Raw genomic sequence first — 11,277 nt, forward strand, 5'->3', positions numbered from 1 at the left:
TGAGGTGGTTAGTGTTTACGACTGCCATCCAACGCTTAAATTAGTAAACTGAAGAAATTATGAATATAATAAATTGCTTATAACTCTTGTGTAAAAATGTAAATTTTGTTATTTGTATTCATCAGTCTTTATACTATAAGAAGGTAAAGTTGGTTATTAAATCTTGTGAAAATTCGACTGATACCAGCTAGTAGATAAGGGATATAGCGATTATAGGTGTAATGAAAATATGTTGGATTATATTTTCTAACGGTAACTTTTCGTGAAGTCTCGTCCTGTTATTGAAATGGCGAGTTTTGGTGAAAAATAAAAAATTACAGTGTCTGGATCTTCCTTTCTATGGATGAGACTATGTATTATATGATTAAACATTTACCACATAGCTCTATTTTAAGGTGATAACTCATGACTTATGTAATACCCGGCTAGACTCCGGTATCGGAATTCCTACCGTCCGGTGGAATCTCGGATGTCGGAAGCCTCTAGTAGGGTAGAAACATGTTTTCATAAAATGTTTTAAAGCATTTCATGGTTTTAAGTATGAAAATTAAATGAGTTTTTGCATGAAAAGTCTTTGGAGGAAAACCCAGGTTCGGCCGCCGAAAGTCAAGTTCGGCCGCCGAACATGCATGCGTTTTGGAGGCACGTTAGGCCCCCGAAAGCATGAGCAAGGGAAGTCCAGGTTCGGCCGCCGAACCTCATGTTCGGCCGCCGAACATGGCATGCATGCGGAGGCACTTTCGGCCCCCGAACGTGGTCTGGCCAGCCACTATAAAAAGGGGCACTTAGCCGAAATGGGCGAGCTTTCTCCCATTTTCGGCCACAGCTAGCTTTCGACCGCCCTCTTCCAAATCCAGTGTTCTTCCTTCAAATCCCCACCTTTTTTCTTGAGTTTTAAGCTTGCATTGAAGGTTTTGAACTTTTGAAACAAGTTTTGGAGCTTTGGGAACTCAGGAGCTCATTTTCGTGGATCTCCAAGTCTAGGTCGTCTCTCTCTCGATCTTCAAGAGGTAAGAGCCGATCTTAAGCTCCTTATATGTTTTAAGTAAGTTTTAAGTTGTTTTATGGGTAGAGATGCATGTTTAGGCTTGTTGATGAGTTTATGGGTTTTGATGTTTTGATGAACAATGTATGTTGTTTGTGTATGTTTGAAGTGTTGTAGTTGGGGTATTTGATAGTTTGAGACCCCTAGGTGTGATGTATGGTGTTTATGCATGTTTTAGAACAAGTTTATGCATGATTGGTGAGTTTGGAGGCAAAAATGCTTAAGGGAGCCAAGTTTCTGCCCTTTGGAAGAAACCAGGTTCGGCAGCCGAAGGGAGTTTCGGCCGCCGAACATGGCTTGGGAGGCAGCTTTAGGCTGCCGAAGCTTGCCCCCGAAAGTTGGAGTTTCGGCTCTGTCCGAGACTTTCGGCCGCCGAAGGTGCCGCCGAACATGCATGAGTTTCGCCTCTGTCTGGGAGTTTCGGCCGCCGAAGGTGCCGCCGAACCTGCCTGACTTTCGGCTCTGGAGGGACTTCCGGCCGCCGAAGGTGCCGCCGAAAGTGCCCTGTCCAGCCTTTTCTTGCATGTTTTCTAGGGGTGTTTTGAGGTGTTTTTAGGAGGTTTTTGGGGGTATGTTTAGAGTCTTGTTTATGTTTGTTTGGTACCTCATTTAAGTCCACCTGTGTAGGTTCGGACCCGAGGAACCGAGACCCCCGGCAGTGAGATAGCTGCCTTTGAGTTGTTAAAGCTTCAGTCGTCAGGTGAGTGGAACAACCCCTTAAGTTTTAAAGTAAAGTAAATAAATAAATGAATGAATCATAAAGCATTGCCCATGCATCACTAATGCCATGCAATATTTCAGGATGTTTGCATTAGAATTCACGAATATGCTGCATTGCATAAATTGATGTTGATGTGGATGGTTGATTGGATGATCCATAGTCCTCGATATGTTATGATGAGATATGGCATGTTATGTATGAAAGTCCAGGTTGTACCCATTCTACGTCCCTGGCACAAAGAAAGAGAAAGACCGGTTGACCCATTCTACGTCCCGGCATATTGGAATGTTATGTTATGATGTGTTATGTAAGAGAAAGACCGGTTGACCCATTCTACGTCCCGGCACTTTGGAAAGGAAGAGGACTAATGGTGACAATACCATCCTTTATGTGATTAGCTGTGATGTGTTGCATTTCATGAAAGCATGAAAAAGAAAAAGAAAAAAAAAAGTTAAATAATATGTGGAAATAAAATAAAATAAAATAAATAATAATAATAATAAAAAGAATAATAAAATAAAATGAATAATAAATAATGAATAAGAATAAAGGAAATAATAAAATCAATGTTTTTAAGTTTCTGCTCATTGGGCTTTATAGCTCACCCCCTCTCCCCTAACCCCAGTCTTGCAGGTGCAGAGTAGATAGAGAAGTCAGTAAGAGTAAGAGAAGTTTATGTAATAGCTTAGCTGTGGACATGGTTTGTTTGTAATGTAAAAGTATGATATGTAATGTAATGAAAGTTTAATAGTGTGCTTGACTAGAGTCTGTTGTATTCCCTGTACACATGGTCTTGTATGAGATATAATGTTTTTATGATGCCTATGTAACCCAAGCCTATGTTATATTATGTTACCCCATTGGAGTATTTGATGAGGACTCCAATGAGAGGTTTATGTTATGTTTGTGCATGCACAGGCTAGGCTTGGCAAAGAAATGTTTGAATGAAAGAAAAGTTTTAAATTTTTATGTATGTTGTTGACCATGTATGGGATTAAACAGGTTCACAAGATGTATGTTTGGCTTGCTACGGGTTCTGGCGGCCTTAAGCCGACCTGAATCCTAGCGCCGGTAGCAATCCGGTTTCCGGGTCGTTACAGAGTGGTATCAGAGCCCTAGGTTCATATGGTCGGACCTAGAGTGTCGGGCTCATAGATGTTATAGAAAGTCAAGCACAATAGGAAATCATGTCCACTAGGATAGGATGTAGAGTCATGTCTAGAATGAAAGTATGTATGCCATGAGATATGCTATGAATATGATGTGTATATGATGTGGGTTCATGTGTTTTCACATGAACCATTTGATGCTAATGTTTTGTTATCTGTGCTGTTTTTCAGTAAATAGAATGCGAGGAACTCGTCGATCGGCTAGATTGACTAGAGTACCACCGGAGGATGAGGGCACGAGCGCCCGTCCTCCAGCATTGCCAAGGGCAATGTCAAGTAGGTCCAACAGGGACAGAGCAGTGGGAGACCCTAGAAGGTCTCTGGATCTGGGTAGAAACAGATCAGTAAGAGGAACGGTTCAAGGAGGCAGGTCAGTGGATGTGGGAGAAGAGATGGATGTGGACCAGAGGAGGGATGGTAATCTTGGTGTGAGCATGCCAGAAGAGGGCATGGGTGAGTCTCAGGGAGGCACTCAGGCCTCGGGGTTTGTTCCACCACCCCAGTACCCACCTTTTTCACCATACCCCGGGTATTCGATGGGAAGTACATCGGATTACCCCAGTTTTAATCCTTACCCTTCTCACATGCCATACCCACCTTTCCACCCACAGTATCCACAGTACCCTATGTACCCACCTCAACCCTCCTATCCAGGCACAGCAAACCCTATCCCAGGGGATGTTGCACCACCACCACCAGCAGAACCCACAGTTCCAGAAACCCTAAGACCTCAGCCTAGCTCATCTGGAGGGAGCAAAGTCAAGATGACTGACTACATAAAGTTGGGTGCTCCCCAGTTTGATACAGGTGATGATCCGTTTGTGTACCTGGAGAAGGTCAAAACAATTACAGATGAGATAGGGGCGGATGACAGTAGAGCCATTCAGATGGCTGGTTTCACTCTGAAATGCAAGAAGGCACGAGAGTGGTTCAAGAACTATGTGAAACCAAGGGTGGACAGTCTGTCATGGGAGGAGTTTGCGAATGAGTTCGCAGGATGGGCTTTCCCTGACAGTTCCAGGGAGCTGAAGATGATTGAGTTTAAACAGCTGAAGCAGACAGATGAGATGGGTGTCGATGAGTACACTGATAGATTCTTAGAGTTGTTGCCGTTTGCTGGGCAACATCTGGACACAGATCCGAAGAAGTCGAGGAGGTATATCATGAGGCTCAATTCCAGGTATTCCTCTTTGATTCAGTCAGCTGATAGAGAAAATTTCCATGCCATTATAGACATGGCCAGGAGAATGGAGGCTAGTGCCGTAATAGAGGAAAAAGTCAAGCAGTCAGTGGCACAACCTTCTGGTTCCAAGACCCCAGGTGGGGGAAGGATTGACCCTTCATCCTTGAGTTCAGGCAGTAAGAGGTGGAATAATACCACCAGGAAGACAAAGAAGAATAAGTTCTGGAGCAAGATCAAATCAGGTCTGGGATTAGGAGGTGGCTCAAGCTCTGGTGCTGATAACGCAGTTTGTGCGAGGTGTGGTAAGCTACACCGGGGGGTATGCCGGTTTGGGACGACAGCCTGCTACAGGTGTGGGCAAGAGGGACACATGTCTTGGGAGTGTCCGAGAGCAGTTCCTACGGCACAGCCCCAGCAGACAGCTTCGGGTAGCGTAGCACAGCCAGCAGCTTCAGTCGCAACACAGGCTAGTGGCAGAGGCCGAGGGAGAGGGTCAGCCTCTTCTTCATCAGGTTACAGAGGGGAAGGTCCGTCAGCTCCAGCACGGATCTTCACGATGACGCAGCAAGAGGCGAATGCATCCAACACCGTGGTGTCAGGTAATATCATCATTGGTTGTTCAGATGTTTATGCCTTAATGGACCCGGGTGCAACCCATTCTTTTGTTTCTCCGAGAGCGGTCGAGAGGTTGGGTTCCCACACGGGACGCATCACAAAAAACCGTAAAGTCCTCATCACCTGATGGCAGAGCTAAAACTGGTGCTGAAGTCAACCTCTTCTTAAGCTCTTCAAAACTCTCTTCGCACTGGTCGGTCCACAGAAACTTCTGATTCTTCCTGGTTAACCTGGTCAGAGGAGCTGCTATCTTTGAGAAGTCCTGAACGAACCTCCTGTAGTAACCTGCCAAACCCAAGAAACTTCTAATCTCTGTCACTGAAGTGGGTCTAGGCCAGTTAGCCACAGTTTCTGTCTTCTTAGGGTCCACCTCAATACCATTCTCTGACACTACATGCCCCAAGAACGAAATGCTCCTCAGCCAGAACTCACATTTAGAGAACTTGGCATACAAGCCATGTTCCTTCAAAGTCTGCAAGACCAACCGCAGATGATGGGCATGCTCTTCTGCATTCCTGGAATACACTAAGATATCATCTATGAAGACAATAACGAAGTGATCCAGGTACTGGCTAAATACTCTGTTCATGAGATCCATGAATGCTGCAGGGGCGTTTGTTAACCCGAACGGCATCACTAGGAACTCATAGTGCCCATATCTGGTCCTGAAAGCTGTCTTTGGGACGTCTTCATCTCTGATCCTCAGCTGATGATACCCAGATCTCAGATCTATCTTGGAGAAACAACCTGCTCCTGCTAGCTGGTCGAATAGATCATCGATCCTAGGCAACGGGTACTTGTTCTTGGTAGTGACCTTGTTCAACTGTCTGTAGTCGATACAAAGTCTGAGGGATCCATCCTTCTTTTTCACGAACAACACTGGAGCACCCCAAGGTGAGGTACTCGGTCGGATGAAACCCTTATCTACCAGCTCTTGTAACTGTTCCTTAAGCTCCTTCAGCTCTGCTGGCGCCATCCTGTAGGGAGGGATAGAGATCGGTCTGGTTCCTGGCATCAATTCTATCTCGAACTCTATCTCCCTAGGAGGCGGTAAACCTGGCAGCTCGTCTGGGAAAACATCTAAGAACTCTCTAACCACAGGCACCGAGGCGGGCTCTCTGACATCTCTGTCTAGCTCTCTCACATGAGCTAGATAACCCTGACAACCCCTCTTGAGCAGCCTACGAGCCTGTAGGGCTGATATCAAACCTCTAGGTGTACTCCCCCTGTCTCCTCTAAAGACAACCTCTGACCCATCCTGACATCTGAACTTAACTACCTTGTCTCTGCAATCCAAGGTAGCACCATGGGTAGATAGCCAATCCATCCCTAGAATGACGTCAAAATCTGTCAAGTCTAGAACCACTAGGTCGGCGGATAGGCATCTTCTCTCTATGAAAACTGGACTGTACTGGCAGACTGACTCTGCCACTGACGGGTCACACTTGGGTCCACTGACCCATAGGTTGTGTGCTGATGCAGAATGAGAGGGTGATTGCTTATGCTTCTAGGCAGCTGAAGAAGCATGAGTTGAATTACCCCACACATGACCTTGAGATGGCAACAGTAATCTTTGCACTCAAGATGTGGAGGCACTACCTCTATGGGGTAAAATGTGAGATCTTCACAGATCATAAGAGCCTGCAGTACATCCTGAGTCAAAGAGATTTGAATTTGAGACAGAGAAGATGGGTAGAACTACTCAGTGACTACGATTGCAAAATCCAGTATCATCCGGGTAAGGCTAATGTTGTAGCTGATGCCTTAAGCCGGAAATCACTCGGCAGTCTATCCCACATCACAGCAGAACGAAGACCAGCAGTAAAGGAGTTCTACAAGCTCATCGAAGAAGGGCTACAGTTAGAGTTGTCTGGTACAGGTGCCTTGTTGGCTCAGATGAAAGTGACACCCGTGTTCCTTGAGCAAGTCGCTCAGAAACAGCATGAGGACCCCGAGTTAGTGAAGATTGCCAGGACTGTTCAGTCAGGCAAGAATGATGAGTTCAGATTTGACAACAAGGGGATCCTCCGCTATGGGAATAGACTATGTGTACCAGATGACATCGGGCTAAAAGCAGACATTATGAGAGAGGCTCATAATGCAAGATACAGCATTCACCCCGGGGCCACCAAGATGTATCAAGATTTAAAGAAGGTTTATTGGTGGCCAGCTATGAAGAAAGAAGTGGCACAGTTCGTGTCAGCCTGCGAAGTGTGTCAGAGGGTGAAGCTGGAACATCAGAAGCCAGCTGGAATGCTTAACCCGCTACCGATTCCAGAATGGAAATGGGAAAATATAGCTATGGACTTCGTAGTAGGGTTACCGGCGACGTCCAACAGAGTGGACTCCATATGGGTGATAGTGGACAGACTCACCAAATCTGCTCACTTCATTCCTGTCAGGAGTGGCTACTCTGTGGACAAGTTGGCGCAGGTATATGTGGATGAGATCGTCAGGCTGCATGGGGTTCCTGTTTCTATAGTGTCAGATAGAGGGCCCCAGTTCACCTCCAGGTTTTGGCGGAGTCTGCAAAATGCCATGGGTACTAGGTTGGATTTCAGTACTGCCTTCCACCCCCAGACTGATGGACAGTCAGAAAGGACCATCCAGACTATAGAGGATATGCTCAGGATGTGTGTGCTGGACTTTGGCGGTTCTTGGAGGCAGCATCTACCTTTGGTGGAGTTTGCCTACAATAACAGTCATCATGCTAGCATCAGGATGGCTCCATATGAAGCTTTGTACGGAAGGAAGTGCAGATCACCTGTTTGCTGGGAGGAAGTTGGAGAAAAGGCCTTAGCAGGGCCTGAGCTAGTAGAGATCACCAGCAGGGTGGTACCCATAATCAGAGAGAGAATCAAGACTGCTGCCAGCAGACAGAAGAGCTATGCAGACGTCCGCAGGAGACAGTTAGAGTTTCAGGAGGGGGATCTGGTATTGCTCAAGGTGTCTCCAATGAAGGGAGTGGTTCGCTTCGGGAAGAAAGGTAAACTAGCCCCACGATACATTGGACCCTTCGAAATCTTGCAAAAGATTGGGAATGTGTCGTACAAGCTGGATTTACCTGCTTCAATGGAAAGAATCCATCCGGTTTTCCATGTTTCAATGTTGAGGAAGTTTGTGTCAGATCCGAGCAAGGTTCTTAGTGAGCCTGATGTGGAGGTCCAAGAGGATCTCACCTATGTTGAACAGCCAGTACTGATCATAGACACCCAGATCAGAAAGTTAAGAAACAAGGAAATCCCGATGGTGAAAGTCTTGTGGAACCACCACAACTTGGAAGAATGCACTTGGGAGACACGGGAGTCCATGCTCCAGCAATATCCTCATCTCTTTTAAGGTAAGTGTGAAGTGTTTTATGTGCTTAGTATGTATGTTATGTGTTGTTTGGTGAACATTCGGGGACGAATGTTCTTAAGGGGGGGAGAATGTAATACCCGGCTAGACTCCGATATCGGAATTCCTACCGTCCGGTGGAATCTCGGATGTCAGAAGCCTCTAGTAGGGTAGAAACATGTTTTCATAAAATGTTTTAAAGCATTTCATGGTTTTAAGTATGAAAATTAAATGAGTTTTTGCATGAAAAGTCTTTGGAGGAAAACCCAGGTTCGGCCGCCGAAAGTCAAGTTCGGCCGCCGAACATGCATGCGTTTTGGAGGCACGTTAGGCCCCCGAAAGCATGAGCGAGGGAAGTCCAGGTTCGGCCGCCGAACCTCATGTTCGGCCGCCGAACATGGCATGCATGCGGAGGCACTTTCGGCCCCCGAACGTGGTCTGGCCAGCCACTATAAAAAGGGGCACTTAGCCGAAATGGGTGAGCTTTCTCCCATTTTCGGCCACAGCTAGCTTCCGACCGCCCTCTTCCAAATCCAGTGTTCTTCCTTCAAATCCCCACCTTTTTTCTTGAGTTTTAAGCTTGCATTGAAGGTTTTGAACTTTTGAAACAAGTTTTGGAGCTTTGGGAACTCAGGAGCTCATTTTCGTGGATCTCCAAGTCTAGGTCGTCTCTCTCTCGATCTTCAAGAGGTAAGAGCCGATCTTAAGCTCCTTATATGTTTTAAGTAAGTTTTAAGTTGTTTTATGGGTAGAGATGCATGTTTAGGCTTGTTGATGAGTTTATGGGTTTTGATGTTTTGATGAACAATGTATGTTGTTTGTGTGTGTTTGAAGTGTTGTAGTTGGGGTATTTGATAGTTTGAGACCCCTAGGTGTGATGTATGGTGTTTATGCATGTTTTAGAACAAGTTTATGCATGATTGGTGAGTTTGGAGGCAAAAATGCTTAAGGGAGCCAAGTTTCTGCCCTTTGGCAGAAACCAGGTTCGGCAGCCGAAGGGAGTTTCAGCCGCCGAACATGGCTTGGGAGGCAGCTTTAGGCTGCCGAAGCTTGCCCCCGAAAGTTGGAGTTTCGGCTCTGTCCGAGACTTTCGGCCGCCGAAGGTGCCGCCGAACATGCATGAGTTTCGCCTCTGTCTGGGAGTTTCGGCCGCCGAAGGTGCCGCCGAACCTGCCTGACTTTCGGCTCTGGAGGGACTTCCGGCCGCCGAAGGTGCCCTGTCCAGCCTTTTCTTGCATGTTTTCTAGGGGTGTTTTGAGGTGTTTTTAGGAGGTTTTTGGGGGTATGTTTAGAGTCTTGTTTATGTTTGTTTGGTACCTCATTTAAGTCCACCTGTGTAGGTTCGGACCCGAGGAACCGAGACCCCCGGCAGTGAGATAGCTGCCTTTGAGTTGTTAAAGCTTCAGTCGTCAGGTGAGTGGAACAACCCCTTAAGTTTTAAAGTAAAGTAAATAAATAAATGAATGAATCATAAAGCATTGCCCATGCATCACTAATGCCATGCAATATTTCAGGATGTTTGCATTAGAATTCACGAATATGCTGCATTGCATAAATTGATGTTGATGTGGATGGTTGATTGGATGATCCATAGTCCTCGATATGTTATGATGAGATATGGCATGTTATGTATGAAAGTCCAAGTTGTACCCATTCTACGTCCCTGGCACAAAGAAAGAGAAAGACTGGTTGACCCATTCTACGTCCCGGCATATTGGAATGTTATGTTATGATGTGTTATGTAAGAGAAAGACCGGTTGACCCATTCTACGTCCCGGCACTTTGGAAAGGAAGAGGACTAATGGTGACAATACCATCCTTTATGTGATTAGCTGTGATGTGTTGCATTTCATGAAAGCATGAAAAAGAAAAAGAAAAAAAAAGTTAAATAATATGTGGAAATAAAATAAAATAAAATAAATAATAATAATAATAAAAAGAATAATAAAATAAAATGAATAATAAATAATGAATAAGAATAAAGGAAATAATAAAATCGATGTTTTTAAGTTTCTGCTCATTGGGCTTTATAGCTCACCCCCTCTCCCCTAACCCCAGTCTTGCAGGTGCAGAGTAGATAGAGAAGTCAGCAAGAGTAAGAGAAGTTTATGTAATAGCTTAGCTGTGGACATGGTTTGTTTGTAATGTAAAAGTATGATATGTAATGTAATGAAAGTTTAATAGTGTGCTTGACTAGAGTCTGTTGTATTCCCTGTACACATGGTCTTGTATGAGATATAATGTTTTTATGATGCCTATGTAACCCAAGCCTATGTTATATTATGTTACCCCATTGGAGTATTTGATGAGGACTCCAATGAGAGGTTTATGTTATGTTTGTGCATGCACAGGCTAGGCTTGGCAAAGAAATGTTTGAATGAAAGAAAAGTTTTAAATTTTTATGTATGTTGTTGACCATGTATGGGATTAAACAGGTTCACAGGATGTATGTTTGGCTTGCTACGGGTTCTGGCGGCCTTAAGCCGACCTGAATCCTAGCGCCGGTAGCGGTCCGGTTTTCGGGTCGTTACAACTTACTTCGGGCGATTATTGTATTACATTAGAGGTCCCTCGCTGGTATTTGATTTTTCATATTCGAATGTGACAGTTGTCTTCACGATCTTGAACACGTAGCATATCTAGATTGCCTTCCACGCTCATGTCACTTTGCTTGCTCCTGATCATAAATGATAATTGCTTTGTTCTTTGAGTCGCATTCAAAACCTATCATCGAAACTGTCATATAAAAACTCTTATTTTCCTCCACATACCACTTTTGCTCACAACTGACTTATGCGCTTTAGAAAAGACTCGACCACTCCTCTTTTCCATTCACACACTTCCTTACTCAAAGTAATTCCTATTTACTTTTCCTTCTATAGAAATGAATATGAACACTTCTTCTTCTTCTTCTTTTTCTTCTTCTTCTTCTTCTTCTTCTTCCTTTGATGGAAGTTTAGCCTTCAGTTCCTCCTCCGACGATCCCATTCACGCTCCTGCTTTGTTCCACTGCGAACGGTCCATGACAGCGAAAGTGTCCTGGTGAATGATATCCCATCCGTACTGACCGAAAAGGATGTAGACCGTCTTCACAATCATTATCAAATCTCTCAAAAAATCTTCTGTGTTTACGCTCCATCACGGAACGTTCGTATGGATAACCAGATCCCTGCAGAGGATATTATCATAGTCTATGAAGAACAGCTGA

This window comes from Manihot esculenta, chromosome 7, assembly GCF_001659605.2.
Source record: "Manihot esculenta cultivar AM560-2 chromosome 7, M.esculenta_v8, whole genome shotgun sequence".
Lineage (NCBI taxonomy): Eukaryota > Viridiplantae > Streptophyta > Magnoliopsida > Malpighiales > Euphorbiaceae > Manihot > Manihot esculenta.